Source organism: Antechinus flavipes, chromosome 1, assembly GCF_016432865.1.
Source record: "Antechinus flavipes isolate AdamAnt ecotype Samford, QLD, Australia chromosome 1, AdamAnt_v2, whole genome shotgun sequence".
Taxonomy (NCBI): Eukaryota; Metazoa; Chordata; class Mammalia; order Dasyuromorphia; family Dasyuridae; genus Antechinus; species Antechinus flavipes.
Window position 1 is genome coordinate 660,325,298 of NC_067398.1, and position 21,282 is coordinate 660,346,579.

Genomic DNA, 21,282 nt, shown 5'->3' on the forward strand with positions numbered 1-21,282 from the left:
GTACTAATTCCACCTTCTCAATCTTCAAAATGAAAAGATAGCAAGGATTCTTAACTAACACAAAACTAGAACTGTCTGTCATTAATCTCAAGCCTTTGGAATTCTACTCCTTTCAAGAAAAGAGGATAGGACCAAATTAAGTTTCCCTTCACCCAAGCAAGAACAATTAAACATATAATGTGTTTCACAGTTTTCACGTGTTCCCTAATCCAGGGTACAATCCTGTATTAGACACTGTAGAAAAACAAGTAATTTAACAATGACAGGAGAGAATTTCAAATTTAATTTGTAAAAAAAAAAAAAAATTGAACAACTTTTCCTCTTGAAAATTCACTCACTGATGCAAAGAAAAAAAAAAAAAAAAAACAGGGGAAAAGACCACTACACAGAAGTTATTTCCAGACTTTAAAATCTTTTAAGCTAATTTAAGTTGGGAGTTTTAAAAACAAAACAGAAAAAAATATCATGTAGTATTTGATCTCAGAGAATAGAAATAACATATTTATGGACTCCTAGGTGCCCTCTGACCAGAAGAAATGATAGTACCTTCAACTATATAATTATAAGACAATTCAATACCATGTCTCAGAAAACTTAGCAGTTATCCTTTGAAAGTAACCATTTATCACTTACATAAAAATGATAAAAATTAATCCTGATCCAAAGCTCCTTTTTGGGATTAATGTCCCTTAAAATAGGGAAATGAAATATTCTGTTTCTTCTGGGAAAATGCTGAAGGATTGGGAAAGAACTAATTTATAGCTACAAGGCTGTTGATGATTAATGTAATATCCCTAGTCTACAATGATGCTTTCACTTAATTACTGCCTGTAATTGGAGTTGTAAAGATAAGATTAATTGAATCTGGAGGATGTTAAAAGTTTAATACATTGGAACAAGGTTCTTGTGTTATCTGAAACTACAGATTGCAAGAAGCCAAGCTGAGTGTTCAGAAGAAGAACCTCTGGAGAGATTAAAGTGGAGTTTGTTTGGCCAGGAAATCTGGACAACAAAACTGAATCTACTGGTCTATAAAGCCATAAAAAGTCCATGAATAAAAACTACCTTATCCTCAAATAACTACAAAATTATTATCTAACAAGAAGTGTTTTGTTTCCCCTTGCAACTTTCTTTTGATGAAATAATGCTAACCATACACAGCTAAATGCCTCTTTGCCTTTCCTTATCCCACTCCAAACCATTGTGTAATTAAATAAATTAATAAGCATTTGTTAAGTTTTTACTAGTAAGCCACTGCCTAAAAGATGAGAAAGTCTGGGTCTGAGTCCCCTCTCTGCCATAAAGACTAAGTGAACCTAAGTTAAGGCACATTTTAACCTTCCAGTGCCGAAGGCAAGTCTAAGACCAAAGATCTAAGACACATCTGTGCCAATTTATATTGGCATGGGTATTTTTTTTTTACTAGGAGCTTCCCATAGTGATGAAATCCTAAATCAACGATCTGCATCAGATGCCAAACTGAAGAGAGAAAGACAAAAAGCAAACTAGTCTTTGCTCTCAAAGAACTTCCATTCTAACAGAGGAGACAACTAATATGAAGCAGACACAAAATAACCTTCCAGAAGTACACAAACTAATGAATCCCAAGCTTTGAGTACGGCAGTGAGAAGACCCTAATTGTAAGCAGGGAGCATGAAAACAATACCAAATACTAATCAAAGGAGAGGAAACTGACAATGTAACAAAAATTCTCTCTCCACCTGAGGTGCTACCAATATGACACAGGAGGGGGATGAGATGGCGTAAAGGCAAAGACAGCCAACTACAGCACAGAAAGGAATGTCTATTCTAGAGCTTGATGAATTCAGGAAGGAGTGTGGCCTCATGAGAAAGAATGCTGATTTTGGAGAATGTTTGAATTCCAGCTTTATCTTGATCTTAAGCAAATTAAACCATTCTGGGCCTCAAAATCCATATTTGTAAAATAAAAACACTGAACTACATTTTCTCCAAAGTATCTTTTAGAGATCAAAATCACTATGAATCACTGTGATTCTGCTCAATCTTTAAATTTCAATTTCCAACACTACTACCTCCTTGAGAACAATCTTTCCTTCTAAGACCTCGCACTTCATTCACACTTCTGCACCTTTCTGCTTATATTTAAAGTACCACCTATCATTTTTTTTAAATATTTGAGCTTAGATTATAAGCTCCACAAGACACATTGTCATATATTTAAACTTTGTACATGAACATTTGTTATGGACCAGAACTTGAAACAAGGTACTAAGTGGAAATGAGAAGACAATGGTTAAATCTAGTTTAGCATTGATTTAATCCTACAACAAATAATGGTTTCTTAGTGATATAACAATTGGTGTGTACTCAGTGCACAGCATATAAGCTAGAAGCGCTCAGAGGCTGAGACTGATTCATTCCATCATCCACCTTTGTGGTGGCTAGAGTCTGAAGCACAAACCTTTGGATTCAGAGAGATTCAGAGGGCAGAGAAAGAGGCAGCCAAGGAGACCAAGGAGAGAGATAGACCACTAAGAAAGCTAACCAGGCCCCAGGAAAGGAGACAAGACTTTGAAAGAGATAAAGGATTTGGACTTGAACATCCTGGCTATACTTGTGATGATTACTGGACTGAAAGGAAGGCTGCTCCCAGAGACCCCAAGAAAACTGAACAAGAGAACATTCCACACATTTGCTAAGAAAATCCCAAATGGTGTCATGAAGAGTCAGACATAACTGAAATGACTAAACAACCAACAATTCCTAATTTAATTGACAATACCAATGCAGCCATATTTCAATGAATATTTTTATGTCTGTTACAACCATATTTCAATTTATGAATGGCATGAATAACTGACACATGGGATAAAAGAAATAGCATTCAAAAGGATATGAAAAGCACAAAAATGAAGGAGTATTATGCCTTTGGTAGGAATAAATACAAAGTCCTGACTTAGAATCTAAAAAGTCAACCGCACAAATATTAAATGGAAAACCTATTACACTCATGTGTAATATGACAGTTGATAAAACTAATATGATACATTAAAAGACGTGTAAGACCCAAAGAACTATAAAACTGCATATACCCTTTGATCCAGCAATGTCACTATTAGGTCTATATAACTAAAGACATCATGAAAGATGGAAAAGGACCCACATGTGCAAAAATGTTTGTAGCAGCCCTTTTTGAGGTGACAAGGAATTAGAAATTCCTATCAATTACAGAATGGTTGACTGAATTGTGGTATATGAATATATTGTTCTATAGGAAATGATGAGCAGGCTGATTTCAGATAATCCTGAAAAGATTTACATGAATTGATGCTGAGTGAAATGAGCAGAACCAGGAGACCACATAACAGCAACATTATGTGACAATCAATTATTGTAAACTTAGCTCTTCTTAGCAATGCAGTGCTCCAAAACAATTACACTTGACTTGGAATGAAAAATGCCATCTTCATCCAGAGGAAAAAACTATGGAGATTGAATGTGGATCAAAGCATATTATTTTCACCTTTTTGTTATGTTTTTTTTCTTTCTTGTTTTCTTTCTCTTTTGTTCTGATTTTTCTTTCATAACATGACTAATATGGAAATATGTTTAAAATGATCGTATATGTATAAACTCTATCAGATCGCTTGCTGTCTTGGAGGGGGGAAGGAGAAAAAAACTGGAACTCAAAATCTTAAAGTGAATGTTGAATTCATAAAATGAAATGAACATTTGAAAATGCAAATCAGCCAGCTATTATACAAAATAAGGGTATGGCTACATATTTTTAAAAATTTTTGTTTTATTACAATTCTCAATATTTCCAAAAACTTTACACTAATTCTAGATAAATACAAATTGGAAGGATGTGAATAATTCTACTTTCTAGATCTATAGCTAAGGGTGGGGCTGTCAGAACAGGTATCCCTGGCAACTACTGCTTTAGGACCAAAAGTGCTTTCTAGCATTCAATTTAATGCTACAGGAATGCCAAGACTATGGCAGACAAAATACACCAACATTTTTTTAAAAAGAGAGTTGACCTTCATTTGCAAACATGAACAATTCCTAGCCAGAAAAATTCAATTATATAAAAACTTGTTTACTGAGCATGTACTCCATGCAAGAGGCCAAAGGCATATAAATCAATCAAACATTGTCTCAGTCCTTGAGGAGTTCATGTTATGTATAGGAAGATTAATAATATTTTTTTTAAAATAGTAAAAACAACAAATTGAAAGATAGGGATGTCACAGGGTACTAAATGATAGCTGCCAAGTGATAGCACAGGGGTATATGAAATAAGAAGAGGGAAAGAACATTAGGGCAGCAGTTTAGTAAAGCCTTCATGGAAGGAGAAAAGATGTGACATAAGTGAAGGAAGGACAGAACATTTAAAAAGAAATGAACATCCACTTTAAAGCTCTTAAAGAACAAAAGATCTGGAAGCATTTTGAATGGTGAGAGGAAAGGAACCATCCCACCACTAATCAGTTGTGCAATCAATCACTTCCTCCCTCAATTTCAGTTTATTCCATTAAAAATAGCAGGATTAGATAAGATAAGCAATTCATAAAATATGTTCTGCAGAATTTGAGTTCAATGGAATAGGCAAAAGAAAGTTGTATGACAAGTATTCAGTTGAAGAGTTACTGAAATTGATCACATAACCAAAAAGGTCTAAAATAATTAATCATGCTTAATTATGTAAGAGAAACAGTTTGACTACTGGTCTGCCTTGGTAGAAATGCATACAAAAACAATTTTTTGGGTGCCAGTGCCAATCATGAATAACAGACTAAAAATTTAATAGAATTATTATTACATAAGGATTGGAAGACTTATAGGAACAGTTAGAAAGTAAAATACACAGTCAAGAAAACATAATTATTGCAACAATGTATCTAGAAAGAATAACAATAAAACCAATGCTCTAAATTGTAAAATTCAAAATTTATAACCAAATAAGAGTTCGAAAAAAAGCACCTGTTTATACCTTTAAATAGGTAGAGATCTATGCATATTGAGCAGTACGTATATACTACTGGATTTGGCTAATGTTACTTTGGTTCAGCTCCAATTTGGGTTTTCTCTTCATCATCACGATGTAGTTGTGTATGTGTTATGTTATCAACTTTTAAAGCATTAAAACTTTGGAAACACAAGCAAAAATGATTTTGAGGATGAAAAGGGGAAGTTGCTTTCTTAAAAATTGAGTTTTCAGAGGGATTTTTAAAGATATGTATAATAGACAAAGGCAAATAGTTAAACATAAATACAAAACAATAGCATAGTTTTGATAAAACAGAGTCAATTATTATAATAATTTTTTTCAATTAATAAAAATCCACTTTCTCACTCTTCCACTTCAACCCTTTCATCCCAACTAAAAACAAACAAAAAATAAAAATAAAACCTCTTTTATAAATATGTATAATCAAACAAAACTAATTTTCATGACAATCATATCTTAAAAAGTATGCCTAATTCTATATTCTTTTACCTCTCTGTCAGGATATGGCTAGCATATATGATTATTTATCCTCTGAAAACATGGTGGGTCATCAGTGATCAGAATTTACAATTCTTTCAAAGTGTTTTTAATATCCTTAAAGCATTTTTTTACAATTAATTCTCCTTCAATCTACCTTCCCTATCTCTAGTTCTACCTCTCCATTTCTTTTCTTCTCATTGCCCTGCTTAATGAACTCAACTTCTTATGCATCTACTTTTCTTTCCTTTGGCCAGTTCAAAGGAAAGTGAGGTTCAAATGTCAGCCACTAACCCAAGTCCCTCATTGTTTCTCATTGTTTGTGTCAGCATCTACTTGCCCATCCGGAAGGTGTAAGGTAATTCTTCCCTAATCTTTCTATTTCTCTCCTTCTCCTATCCCCAGAGTATTCCTCTTCCTCTCTCTGTCCATTCTTTTCTTAAGACCTTCAAGACATAACAAAATCATTCTCATATTCTATTAGCGCTCCCCTCTACGACTCCTGATAACATGGCCCTAAGGGGACATGTGTAATTATCTCCTAATATTTGAATGTAAGTAAGCAGTTTATCCTTCGTTAGTACTTGCTTTAAAATAATTATGTATTAATGTTTATCTTTTTATATTTCTCTTCACAGCTGTGTTTCAATTTCAGAGTTTCAATATAGCCCTGGTCTTTTCATCAAGAATGCTTGAAAGTCCTCTAATTAAATATTTCTTTTTCCCCTTATAGCATGATAACTCAGTTTTCTGGGTAAGTTATTCTTGGCCAGCAAGCTTTATCCTTTGCCTTCTGGAACACTATTCTAAGTTCTCTACTTCTGTAAAATAGTGGCTATTAAATCATGTGTGATCTTAACTGTGGCTCTTCAGTATCTGAATTATTTCTTTCTATATGTTTGCCATATATTCACTTTGACAAGGAAACTGAATTTTGGCTATGATATCCCTGGGAGTTTTCATTTTAGTTTCTTTCAGGAGGTGATTGACGCAGACTCTACTTCTACTTTGCCTTCTGATTCTAAAAGGTCTAGGCATTTTCTTTTAATATTTCTTGAAAACAGGATACCTATGCTTTTTTAAAAATAATGACAATCAGATATTCAATGATTCCAAAATACTCTCCTCTCTCTATATTCTAGGTAAGATTCCCCCCCACACCCCAATTTGCTGTTTGGGCAAGATTTTATACCTCTTGAGTCAAGTTGTCAATTCCTTTTCAAATTCTTTCTTCTACAACTCTCATAATTATTTTCATATCCCCCCCTCTAATGATCTCATTTCATTAGTTTAAAAAAATTTTTTCTTAATTCTTAAATCTTCTGGGAATTCTAGTTAAATTTCTGGCCACATTTTGAAGTCTCTCCTGAGGCTTTCTTTGCCTGTAGATGTTTTAGAATCATATTCTTTTTCCAGGTTTGTATTTTGGGTATCCTTGTTACCATAACAGCTTTTTAAGATAAGGTTCTTTTTTTGTTTGTGTGTTAATTCCAATCTACTTCCTGACTTCAGATAATGCTAGAGCAGAGCTCAGCCACACTTTTATTTATTTATTTTTCTTTAAATAACTTTTTATTGACAGAACCCATGCCAGGGTAATTTTTTACAGCATTATCCCTTGCACTCACTTCTGTTCTGATTTTTCCCCTCCCTTCCTCCACCCCCTCCCCCCAATGGCAAGCAGTCCTTTACATGTTGAATAGATTATAGTATATCCTAGATACAATATATGTGTGCAGAACCGAAAGGTTTTCTTGTTGCACAGGGAGAATTGGATTCAGAAGGTATAAATAACCCAGGAAGAAAAACAAAAATGCAAGCAGTTTATATTCATTTCCCAGTGTTCTTTCTTTGGGAGTAGCTGCTTCTGTCCATCCTTGATCAATTGAAACTGAATTAGCTCTCTTTATCGAAGAGATCCACTTCCATCAGAATACATCCTCAAACAGTATCGTTGTTGAGGTATATAATGATCTCCTAGTTCTGCTCATTTCATTTAGCATCAGTTCATGTAAGTCTCTCCAGTCCTCTCTGTATTCATCCTTCAGCCACACTTTTAAAAGGAAAGTCTAAGCTTCTCCTTCCTGATGCTGCTTTCTTGAGATACACTAAGTGTGTTGTTGCTAGATATCATAAACAACTTAGAGGAGGGATCTGCAAGCTTTCAGTTCTTTCAAAGTGCAAAGTCTGATTGCTGTCTCACTGGTCTGAACTCTGCAAGTTCCTAACCTCAGAGAGTCTAAGCAACAGAAGATTGCTGCTGCTAAACTCAGCCATTATTAGCCACCAGCTGGCAAACTACAAAGTCAGAGGAACAGAACTGAAGACTCCTCTTTGGTCTGGTATTCTTGGCCTGCTTATTCCTCTTCAAGCTTTAGACTGAGATAGAAGCTGGAACTGAGACCCTATTTCTACAATCCACATCAACTTGTTCTTCTCTTGGTATACTGCTCTAGGCCCATAACTGCTTTTTACCTTAGATTGTCACTCCTAAGTCCAGGTCCCCTTTCTCAGTTCACCTTAGATCTCTAACCTGGAACTTGAATAGTAGGTTAGGTTACAAAACTGGTAGATGACTTCTATTCCCATCATAATTCAGGGATGTCTTGTATGGGTGTAGAATCTCCTTCTGCACAGCCAATTTCTCAGTGTTCCACGGACCTCTCTCTCTTTCCTTGTGTTGACTGGAAAAACTGCTCACATCAATTTTTTCTTCATTTTCCTGATCAGGATTCAGTTTGGTGCATTTTCTAGATCTGTTTTAGAAGAGTTTGAGAGGAAGGATAGAATGGGATTGTCGGGAATTCACTGTACAATCAACCTCCTGTTACCTCATTATCTCTTAGCTCAATCTCTAACAGTGTCAATTAAAGGTAAGGAAACTCAGGTCAAAGAAAAAGGACAATGTATTAGTATAAAATATTTAACATACTCATCTTTACTTTCTGGGGTCTTTAGTTGTTTTTAAAATGTCTTATGGAAACTCCCTTCACTGATACAAATAGGCAATTTTAATTGTCTTGATTACCAAAAAGTTATGTATCAGAGGTACAATAAACCTAGGTCTTCTCAATGACTGCTGGGGGCAAGAGGAAGATCAAAGAAATCAAAGAAATTTGACAAATGATAAGGATGATGAGGTGAAAAAGAAAGAAGATGGACTGATAATAATGATTAATATTCAGACTGCTTACTTTTCAAGAAAAATTATATTTAGATAAACTAGAACAAATATGGGAGTAAAAATTCAAATGGGAGAGAGGGAGGAAAATCACATAGCTCCCTAAAGGATAAGAAGTTCAAGTCATCAAGCCCAGATGAAATATATTTCAATGTTCTGAATAAATGTAAAATATAATTGTTAATCACTTTCACTAATCTTTAAAATCTTAAAGAAAAGTAAGTTGCTACAGGACTAGAAAAGGGCAAATTCTCAATTAAAAATGGGGCAGTGGAGGGGAAGGATTTGATGGCAGGAAGGAAGGATGGACCAATAAGCTTTAATTCTATTTCAGGAAAAGTCCTAGAAAATACACTTTTTAAAGAGAAAATATTCATCATTAAAAGCTATTATAGATTTCTCAAAAATAACTCATGTTGCCTTATAATGATGACTGATTGATAAATGGTTGGATAGAAAGACAGATAGACCACAGAGATCCTTTTCCTAGGCTTTTTCTCTAGCAGTATTCCTTACCTAAAAAAACTACTCTTCTGGCTTCCCTGACTTCCTTCTAGTCCCAGCTAAAATTCCGTCTTCTGCATGAAGTATTCCTAATGCCTCCCCCCTTCCTAAAATTATCTCTATTTATCCTAAAAATAGTTGTTTGCCTACAGTTTCTCCCCTTAGATTGTGTGCTCCTCTTTTTGTATATCCAGGGGTTATCACAGGATCTGACACATAGCAGTCACTTAAAAAATGTTTAATAATAAACTATTTTTGGTGGAAAAAAGGGGAAAAGTCAGTGGGAGGCGATATTTTTATATCAAGAAAACATTTCTTAATATTAAGTAAAATTGCATAACTACCTGTTAACTTCTAGAATGAATTATCTATAAAATCTGCCTTTATTGCTTTCAAGGTTCTACCATTTCTTAATGGCATATTAATTTAATGACGACCTATTAAAAACCTTAGGCAAGTCATTTTTCATTCTACATATCAACCCACTTCCATGCCCAACATAGCTTATCCTTTATATTTTCTATCTTTTCTTTTTCCTTATCTGTAAAATGGGATTTAACTAAGTTGCCTCTGAATTCTAACATCTCATTATTAGATTCTAAATAAGGTCAGATTAGACAATAAAGGATCCTCTTGGCAAAACATATTCAAGCTAACTAAATAAACAGCTTATTGACAGAGTAATAGACTTGGAGTCAAAAAAACCAGGATTCAAATTCTGCCTATTAGTTTAGCCTCCTTGGGCCTCAATTTACTCATCTTTAAAATGGGTGGTTGTTTAACACATATAACCTAAAGTAGGTTGGTTGCCGTCTTGGGAAGAAGGGAGGAGAGGGGAAGAAAAAAATGTCAAAAGTAAAATAAATAATATATAAAAGTAAATGTCAAAAACTAATAAATTTTCAAAAAAGTAAATCTTTTTTTAAAAAAATAAGTGGTTGAGCCCAACCACTTCTGAAGTCCCTACCAGTTCTAAATCTATGATCCCAGGATTCAACTTCAGATCTTGGGTTCATCAAATTTATCTATACCTACTAAAGTTATACTTAAAGATTTCTTACTAGCCAAGCAGTCTGAGAATCTGAGATAAAATAAGATAATCAGAATGAAACGTACCCTCTGTATCCAATCTAGTGAACGTAAGACATCATCTTAGAAAGATCCTGCCCGGATGCCTGCCATAGAGGATGCTATTAATAGGGTAATATTCACGGTGGTTTGTTTATTCCCCTGGAATGGCTTGATGGATGTGAATAATTATCAGACTATAAAAGCCAGCAAATGTGCTATTTTCTATCGCTCTAAATCATCAAACAAATAAAGTGTGAAACAGCATTTTTGAATATAATTTTCCCCTCTAATGGCTTAGAATTATTATCAAGAACAATGAAAATAAATAAGCAAATGCCTCATGAGTTAGAAATTAAATGAGTGTGTCAGGAAAAAAAGAACACAGACCATCTTGGAGAGCAAGAACCTGTTTAGAAACCATTAGTTAAGCAGATATGCAACAGGGGATTCAGCATCACATTAATATACCAACAGCTTCAAATGCTAGTCAGTTTACTGGGTGTCAGAAAGCCTGTTCAACGCTGGGGCTAAAATCACAGCTCTTTTTATAAGCTATCTATTAAATTAAGTTGCATTGTATACAGCCACACCTCTTTGCTCTAAAACTCTAAAAATTATTCTTGACAAGACAGCATCCTGAAATGTTGCAGTCCTCAAAATGAAGCATTTTTTAAATAACATTAGGCAGCCAGGTACAGAGAGAAAAGATTGCACCCTGAGCTAAGAACCAGGAGAATGCTGTTCAAAAATTTCAGCTCTGGATCTACCACCTTCCAGCCATGTGAACAAAAGTGAAGTCACTAACTACAGCCTGCTCATCAATTTCCTCATCTGTAAAATAAAGAAGCTGACCTGCAGAATTTTGACATTCCTCTTCTATATGTAAAAAGCCCAACTTGATCGCTCTCAAAGATGGTGACCCCATCCTTTCTATTTCATCGTGAAGCTTTTGGGGGAAAGTCAGTTTTGCCTTTAGAATGAGGACCACTTATATGAATGTTATGGAATATTATTGTTCCATAAGAAATGACCAGCAGGATGAATACAGAAAGGACTGGCGAGACTTACATGAACTGATGCTAAGTGAAATGAGTAGAACCAGGAGATCATTATATACCTCAACAACGATATTGTATAAGGATGCATTCTGATGGAAGTGTATGTCTTTGATAAAGAGAGCTAATTCAGTTTCAATTGATCAAGAATGGACAGAAGCAGCTACACCCAAGAAAGAACACTGGGGAATGAATGTAAACTGCTTGCATGTTTGTTTTTCTTCCCGGGTTATTTATATCTTCTGAATCCAATTCTCCCCGTGCAACAAGAGAACTGTTCGGTTCTGCACACATATATTATATCTAGGATATGCTGTAAACATGTAAAGGACTGCTTGCCATCTGGGGGAAGGGGAGGAGGGAGGGAGGGAAAAAATCGGAACAGAAGTGAGTGCAAGGGATAATGTTGTAAAAAATTACCCTGGCATGGGTTCTGTCAATAAAAAGTTATTTAAAAAAAAATAGAATGAGGACCACTACCTTAAAAGCTACATTTCAATTGGGGGGCTGGGAGGGAAGGAAAATTGTGACAGTTGTACCCAATACTATTTTTTTTCCGGAGACAATTAGGGTTAAGTGACTTGCCCCGGATCACACAGCTAGGAACTTCCTAATACATTTAAAACGGAATACAATGTATATGCTTTGGCACTTTATCAAGGAACTATGTGATGGATGCAATCCATGATGCATCCATCACATAGTGCAAAAACCAAACCAAACCAAAACAGAGTCCTTGTCCTCCAGGAGTTTAAAGAGTAGTGGACAATCCTGGGCAAATTATTCCTTTTCTATGGGTCTCAGTCTATTAGTAAAAGACAAGGGAGTTTAGACTAAAGGATAACTAAGCTTCTTTTAAGCTCTTTATATTCTATGATTATGGTCAATGGAAAAAGCCCTGGATTTAGAGTCAGCAGAATTAAAGTCCATTCCTAATAACGAGAACTATCCACAAATAGAGTGAGGATCTTAGAAAGGTGGCAGGCTTCTTTCTATCCTCGGAAATCTTCCAAGTGATACTGGACAACTACTTGCCAGTTAGGTTATAATGGAATTCCTTTCTGGTACAGCTTGGTCTAGAGAGATGCAAATATGTCTTCTACATCTTAAATTCTCAGATTTTGTGACTTCAACATTAACCACATGACTTTGGGAATTTTAACTAAAAGATTATTAATGAACATTTAAAAGAGAGAGCAGTAATCTTACAGAGAGCCAGTATCATTTATAAAAAAGGGTGGTCTCAGACTAGCTCCATTTCTTAGTAACTCATAATGGTGTTCTTAGATACCTCTTTCACTTTCCTACACCTTCCTCCAGTCTATAAACTATGACATCCAGCGACTCCAGTTTCTCTCGGTATTCTTTAAACGAAACACTCCATATCTCCAGATTGCAGGCATTTTCACTGACTTTCCTTTCATGTCTGGAATGATAGTTCTCCTGACCTTCACCTCCTGGCTTCCTCTAAGATGAGGCTGGTTTATATTTTGTTTATACATAGTTCTTCACATGTTCTCTCCCCAACAGACTGAGTTCCTTGAGAGCAGGAGACCATCTTTTGACTTTCTTTGTGTAGCCAGTACTTAGCACAGTGCCTGATAAATACTAAGTGCTTAACATATGCTTGCAGAATCTTGAATGAGATCAGGGGATACTATAAACAACTTAACTGGATTTTAGGAAAGCATTTGACAAAGTTTTATCTAATATTCATGTGAACAAGATGGATATTAGTAGGTTAAAGGAAAATACAATTAGGTAGCTTGGGAATTGGTTTAATAGTGTCTTCATGTCATTGAAGAAATAGGTCTCTGAGAGAAGTGCCTCTGGGATCCATACCAAACTGCCTTATGCTCTTTAACACTTTTATTAGTAACTTACATAAAGTCATTCAGATAAGCATGTTTATCCAATTAGCAAAAGACACAAAGCTAGGAAGGATAGCTAAGACAGTGACAAAAAATCTTGACAGAATAAAATATTCCATTAAAACTAATAAAATGAAATTAGTAGAGACTCATGTAAGTCTGATGATTATTTTTTGAAACTAAGTATAAGATGGGGGGAGAAATGACTAGATAGCACTTCGTCGCAAAGGATCTAGAGGCTTTAGGTACACTGTAAATTCAAGATGCATCAATGATAAGACACAGCAGCCAAACTAATTCATTATTTTGCCATTCTTGTAATTTCATCAATATATTGAACTCCCAGGGAAGAAATTCCCCAACAATTGCTTGCAAAGGGCATTAAGAGGTTCAATAATTTGCCTAAGCTCACAAAACCAGTATAAATCCTGAAATCAATTCTTCATTCTAGGTTTGCTCTCTACCCAAGCTCTTAAGGTGATAACATTCTTGTACTCTGCCCATATCACATCTGGGAAGTTCTAAATTACACATGTTTAATCTGAAAAGAAAGGAGGTACTACATAGTCATCTATACACAGACATACATAGGGACAAGAGTCTCTGACCTAAAGTAATCTCCATGACATGAATCAAAGACTTCCTCTTAAGAGATGCTCTGCTTCCTGTTTCTGCCCTTATCCAAGCACTGACTTGAGGTTGTCAAAGCTGTTGCCTTACATAGAAGCAAAAAAAAAAAAAACCAAAGTTCTTACCACTTAGGGTCATTAAAATCACTGGGCAAATTTTCTAAGATTAGGAGTAGTAAACCTGGGGCTTTGGCCAAACTCCAGATGAGGTAATTACAATCTGCTCCATTCAATTCCTCTGGTGCCTTCAACGGGCTATTTCTACCTTTCATTTCCCTTTTAGATGGGAGTGTGGCATTGTAATGCACCGTTAAATGCTTGCTGTGTTCCTAGCTAGGGATAGTTGCATTTCCAAAGATAATGAAGTGATTCCTAGGCACAGTTCCCCAGACTTCAGCTTTGGTAATATATAATTTGATGATGTTACAAGTTCAGGGATAAAAGATACTAAATTCCACAAATGCCCACATTTTGAGTTTCCTTCAAACATTTCTTCAATGGACAACCCTGCTTGGCTCCTTGGAACTCCCAAGCCCAGAGACTGATTTTTTAAAGCAGCACTAATACATTTACATGCTTTCCCCAAATTGGTCATCAATAAAACTTTCAAATCCTGTTATTTGGTTTCTAGAGATAAGGTCCTAGGCATTTTAGTGAGTGTTCTTCCCACCCTCACAGTATGACCAATTCCCAGTGCCCACTAACAGCTTATAGCAATTAAGCACCAGTGAAATAGAATGTTAATCTCCATGCACCCTTCCTGAATGTTGAGAATGGGTGCCAAGAACAGCCAGTTCAACCAGCAGCCCTTTGGAAATGTCAGTTCAGTCTGACTCCTGTTGGAGGGTAAGAAAGTTAATTTCACAGTGTTTGCACAAGGTCTGGTCAAACAGGCCCCTCACTGCTTAACATGCTATAATTACGAAAATAGAAACAAGCAAAGAAATCTTCAAACACTACACTTAAAATGCCTTAGACCAGAAGTCAAGCTTGAGGTTATCTGGTATGAGTAAATCTGTTTTTTGGACAGGACAGGAAGAAGACTCAGGGCAGATTCAAATGTCAATCTGCCTTTCTCTTGGTTCAAATAATGCTCTTAAGCCCATTAAAGAAAGCCACGGTTTTAACTCTCATCCAGCAGAATCTTATTCACATACCTTCAAACTAGTGCCTGATACAAAGTAAGCACTTAATAAATGTTTAGTGATGGAATGACATCTAAGTTTTCAGCTCTGCTTATAGCATTTACACCTAGCAGAAGAAATACTTCTTGTGTTGGAGAGTAGTCACATAGTCTTTTAGTTATGGGTTGGGGATGGATTTCCAAAGCAGTCCAGATTCTTTTAAATGACAGATTGAAAATAATTGGGATTAATGAATAGCCATTTGCACCAAAAGGGCACTACAACAAAAGTTATCTGTCATTTAGTAGGAAAGATGAAATCACATCTTTCTTACCTAGCCTGAATCACTGAGTGGACATTTTGCATCAGCCAAACTAAGATCTGTTGAAAACCTTAGCTTAAAAAAGCCACCATCCTGATCTACATCTGGCTATTGGACCCAGCCATATGGCTCTGGATTGGACAGAGAAGCAGGAGACCTTGCACGGTCTCACTTCAACCCAATTCATTTGCATGTCGTGGCATCATTTTCCTGATGTCATGGTCCTCTTCGAGAAGCAGTTTATAGGTAACATTATCCCAGATACACAGGAAGGTAGAATGTGACACACAGAACTTTTGATTTTAGTCCAACCCTCTCCTTTTATAAAAGATGGAGCAGGTAGTGTGGGCATCATGCCTGACCACATACTAGCACCTAATAAATGCCTGTTGTAAATGAGATGATTTGAAAGACTGCCGGATCTGAAGCTAAAGGATCTGAGTTTGAATACCACCTGTATGGTACTAGGCAAATCATTAATCTCTCTGGGCTTCAGTTTCTTCATCTAGAAAATGAATTCTTAGGGACTTCCATATGTAAATCTATAAAATCCACCATTAACTGGACTATTAAATGAACTGGAGATTCAAATCTCTTAAGACTTACTTCATTTCTTTAAAAAAAAAAAAAAAAAAGTTTTACAAATGAACAAGTCTCTTTCCAAACTAGCATATTCATCTACTTAAAATATAAAGAAGCACCAGTACCATAAGTAAGAACATATTTAAAAAGTCATCCCAAGTCATCAAAGTGCCTAGAGGTATATAAATAGGTTTTGGTTCCTCTGGCTAAGCATAAATTCAAGAAGAAAGAAAAACAGCTTTCTAGATTAAAAGACCCTCTGACTGCTCCAAAGTGGTCAAAAAAAGAGACAACATTCTTTCCTAAATGAAATATTTATATTCAGGTTAAATTCCTATTATAGGTTACAAGTCAAAAAATCATTAGTTTCTTTAAGGTCAGGAGGTACACTGGAGATGTGTGTCTAGGGTTCTCAGAAATATAGTTTAAATTGTACTCGCTTATTATTAACAGAGGGAACTGGGAGGAAGCAAGTGATATACATGGAGAATGAGTACACTCATTTTTGATTCCTCACAGGCATTAACTCCATATATTCTATCTGTTGCCAAATCTAGTCATTTCCACCTTACATTTCTGTATATGCTCCTTTCTCCCTACTTACAAATGTCTTAACCAGGATTTAATATAAAATGTTCTAAGTAGTCTTTAAAGATCTTAACAATCTGTCTCTTTCCTCCCTCTTCCATATTCCTGTACTATACTCATCACCCATGATCAAAAGCACTGGCTTTCTTGTTGCCTGTCACATTCTATCTCTCTACTGCATATCTTCACTAGTTGCCCTGTCTGCCAAGAATGTTTTCCCTTCTCATCTCTGCCCTCCATCCCACCCCACCCCCCTTCCCACCCTAAGTACCTACTATCTTTCCAATGGATCAATGGAAAAAGAAGCCAGTTGTTGTCTGGTTAAGTTTCACAAAAGTAAGGCCTGGGGATAAACCACTTAATGGACAGAACAGCAAGAAGATTAATGTCCTGTGTGAGGAGCTAAATTTGAAACAATCTAGAGACAGAAGTCAAATGACTATTTCTAGTGCTAGAGGAAACTTTGAGTGAGAGGATCACAAATTTAAATCTAGAAGGGATGTCAGACATCAGTCCAAAATCCTTATTTTATCAAAGAGAGAACTGAGATCCACAGAAGCTAAATGTCACGAAGGTAGGAAACATAAGAGCAGATATTTTGAACCCAGGAGAGTGACTACAAAGTCAGGGCTTTTTCTGCTATACTTATGCCTACAATAAGAGAGATAGATGGAACAGGACAAGATAATGACAGCTTTGTGAAGACTTGAGAAAAACTTCTTAGCCTGAAACAAAGTTCTTAGGACCTATCCAAAGAATAAGAAGAACCACTGAATTTTATTCAGCATGGTTAAAATGATAAATTATAATCCAATTTCAATTAAACAAACACTTAGAATGTTCAAGGGAATAACAATGTGTAAGTATGAAGGATATAAAAGAAAAAAATAACAAATTTTGTTCTCAAGGAGCAAAAAACTGCTGTAACAGATAGTGAAACAAGTATAACATGTCTATAGCTAGCTCACCTTCATTGATGTCCAGAGAAAGCTTTCATGTTTACTTGGTGAAACATAGGAGCTAAATACAGATTGAATAGTTATAGAGGAATACATAAGGGGATATACAGCTATGGCTCTAAGTTCTGAGATAATACTTCAGAGACTCTTCTTGGGAGATTATCAATTAGATGAATCCTGGCTTAGAGGTAAAGATGAGTCCAAGTCCTAAGTACTATGGTTCACATGAAGGTGCATTTACCATCTCCACATCATCTCTACAGGTCCTTTTTAAATAAAAAGAGTCAGAAACAGTCATGAGTTATTTCTAAGACAATGACTGCCTATGGAATTATTTTTAATTCAGTGGTCTAGATCTATAAAGAGCTCTAATTTTTCATTCAATGAATTCTTACATATAATGACATGCATTCTTAGAAATCCTTCAGGATCACAGTTATTCTAAATATTATCAAATATTTACTCCAAGTCTACTGGGGACTAATGAAAATGGTATCATAATTATCACCATGAAAAGCAGACAAAGAAGATATAATTTCTGCTCTCTAGATGTTTATAATCTCAGAAATAAACATAAAATACAAACAAAAACAATGATGAAGCAGGGCTGTCCATTGAAGAAATGTTTGAAGGAAACTCATCTTCTAAGGTGACATTCTTTAATGCTAACTCCTTTCCCTCTGGGATTAGCTTCAATTTATCCTGTGTGCAGATATGTAAAGGGCTGAAACTATTAAAAGGTGTGCTTGAATCAGACATCGGAGCCCTTAAGGCTAATTACCTATTGGACTTAATAACTCTGTTAACATATGTTTGGAAAAATGGCCTTTCTCACTATTCTGTGCTGGCTCTATCTTTTGGTGTATACAGATAATCAGGAGGGATTAGAGGGTGGAGTGAGGCAAGCCAGATTCACTTGGCCCCAGGAGGGAAGAGGAGAAAAGGTGGAGATTCTGGACTCTACATCAATGGCAAAACTCCTGGCAGTTTTGTTGATCTCCTTCGCTCCTCCTCCTAAAGACCATGGACTTTGCTTATCCTGACTCTGGCTGACCCTGAGGCTTCCAAGGAACTAGCCCGGACTTCACATATATATCTATTTATTTAGCTCTGTCTATGTACCTTGCTTATAAAGTTATCTACAAGTTGTATTCCCCATTATATTATGAGCTCTTTGAGCACAGGAAATATTTGATTGTGCAGTGTTGGGGTTTTGCTTTTGTTTATATTTCTAAGTGCGCCTGGCACACAGAATACACTTAAAAGTGCTTCTTGACTGACTCTTGATACCAAATCTTAGGCCAGTAGACACAACAAATTTTAAAATGAGTCCCACCAAAATCACCCTGAAATCTCTTTAATCACCTTTTAAAAAATTATATTTCCTTCAGTTACATGTTAAAAAATTGTTTTCTGACTTTAGAAAAGTTTTCAATTCTAAATTCTATCCTTTCTTCCTTAAGTAATCATATGCAGGTTATACATGTGCAATCATATAAAATATTCCCATTGTTTAGATGCGAATGAGAGAGCTCAAACCCCACAAAATTATAGCTCTCATATATGGTAAGTAAAAACCCTACCTTTTTATAATCTTGCTTTTAACTTGAAAACTTAAAAGGGAAACCAAGAAACATTTGTGCTTTGAACCAAAAGCTATCTCTGAACTATATGATCAATGGAGGAAAAGTCCACAATCTAAGCAATGTCCTCTGGGACAAAATGCCTAGCTCCTTTCACTCCTGATTTATCTATTATAAGACTAGAGAAGTCAATTATTGCTAAATACTTCTCTCTCTGATAAAGTATATGAAATTCCTTGACTCTATATGTGCCTTTAAAAAAAAAAAATCAGGAAAATGCTTTTATCTGGAAATAAAGTCCCTTATTTGTACTCTTGCTATTAGATTCCCTTACATGATGAGTACAAAGACTTACTCTTGTAAGATTTCCAATGGACCAGAATTAGTGGTTCCTAGAAAGGAACTTTATTGAACCTGGACAGTTTTATCTTTAGTAGATCATTTTTTGAGACAACAAGCAATAGAATTTGATATCTAAAACCAAACAGGTCAATGATTTAAAATGATTTTCCCCTACCTCCAAACATACAAGATAAAAAACAAAGCCAACGAAGATGTACTCAAAGAGCTGCAATGAGGAATGGTGGTCATAAAATGAGAGCAAAAAGATGCCAAATAAAATGGCATTTTTAAAAACCTAATAAGGATGATCTGTAGACAGGATGATAACTAATAGCATGCTGAGCAGTTAGCAGAACAAAATGGGGATCACAGAATCACCCTGGGAACTACTGAATCCAGGGTTTATAACTTTAGTTCTGCAAGTTTAATAATTTCAAAGATCTTTTAATCCTTAAAGTCACTTTATCTCACTTAGCCACAGTTTCCTAAGCTAAAAAATGACAGTTGGACTACATGTTCTTTCCAGGTGTAGATCTATGTCCCTAAGCATAAATAAATCTCCCTCTTTAAACATTCCTAACTCATAATCATCCTGTCTCTGTCTGTAGATCACAGCTAATAACAGTGGGCATTTACATAGCATTTTATAGCTACTTCACAATAACCTGAGGTGGTTGTTATCATCACCCCCATTTTAAAGATGAGAGAAATGAGTCCCACAACAACTCAGTAATGTGCACACACTGCTAGTATGCATCTGAGGTCTGACTTGAACGTAGATCTTCATCACACTCCTAGGCCCAATACTCTACTATCTCATGTAGCTGCTTCTAAAGTACTTCAGGAATGGGGAATTTCCTATTAGTCCCTAGAATATTACCACAACTAATCATAAAATCAGATCCTCCCCAAAAGGTCAAACTACAAATGCCTAAATAAATCTAGATCCATTCTCATTCTAAAAATTAGTCACACTTGAGGTACCAGTTTTATAGAATGCCAAAGCTGATTATGCATATTTTTAGCTCATTTTAATTAAGGCACCAACTTTTACAAGGTAGTCAGTGTTTAACTTGCAATTAAATACTGAATAAGAGGTATTGGATCACCAATGGTAGTTTATTTGAACCCATAAATTATTTTTATTATATGACAAGAATAAAATTGCAAATCACTTTTTGAAAAAAATTAAGATTAAGATCATTAAGGTCAATAATAATATAGGTATTATTCTACAGGTACACATTTCTAGGACAGAAACTGGACATCATGGCACCTACAGTTAAAAGTTAAAAATTTGAGTTATTTTTCCATTAGAGAAGGAATAATATTTGGACCCAATTCTGATAAGAATTTGAATAATATTTATAATATATGTAATATAATATAAGCAAAATGTGGTGAGGAGCTCTTAACTAAGCACTGAATACCTGGATTCTAATCCTGACTGATCAATCACTTTACTCCTCTGGGTATCAGTTTCCTTATCACTGAAATAATAGAGCTAAGACAATGACTCCAGGTATTGAGGGCACAAACATCGTTATGTTTACCAAATATAGATAAGTTCAACTAAATGAAACTGATAAGTAAAATTAATTCATCAAGCACAAGAACAAAAGGGGGTCTGGGAACAAACTTTAAACAAAGATGCCTGATGGGATTTGATATCAGACAAATAGATATTCAGACAGATAGATAGAGATAAATGTACATGTGTGTATTTATATATACAAGCAGTTAAAGGATATGATCAATTATAAAAAGAATTGCAAACTATAAAAACCTTATTTAAAAAAACTAATTCACTTATAAGGGAAATCAAGACAACTTTTAGGCTTACATGTAACAAAATTGCAAGATCACAAAGGATAGGATTGTTGGGAGGATACAAAGACGGACATACTAATGTACCTAGAGGCAACTAGATGAGACAATGGAGATAGTACTGTCAGGAAAACAAGAGTTCAAATTCAGCCTCGGGTATTTATAGACTGT

General features: G+C 35.3%; 1 protein-coding gene across 3 annotated transcripts in view; it reads right to left on the minus strand.

Annotated features, from left to right (window-relative positions):
- KDM4B (lysine demethylase 4B) overlaps window positions 1–21,282 on the minus strand; it is a 282,960-nt gene that overhangs the window by 138,048 nt on the left and 123,630 nt on the right. The gene's annotated exons all lie outside the window — the stretch shown is intronic.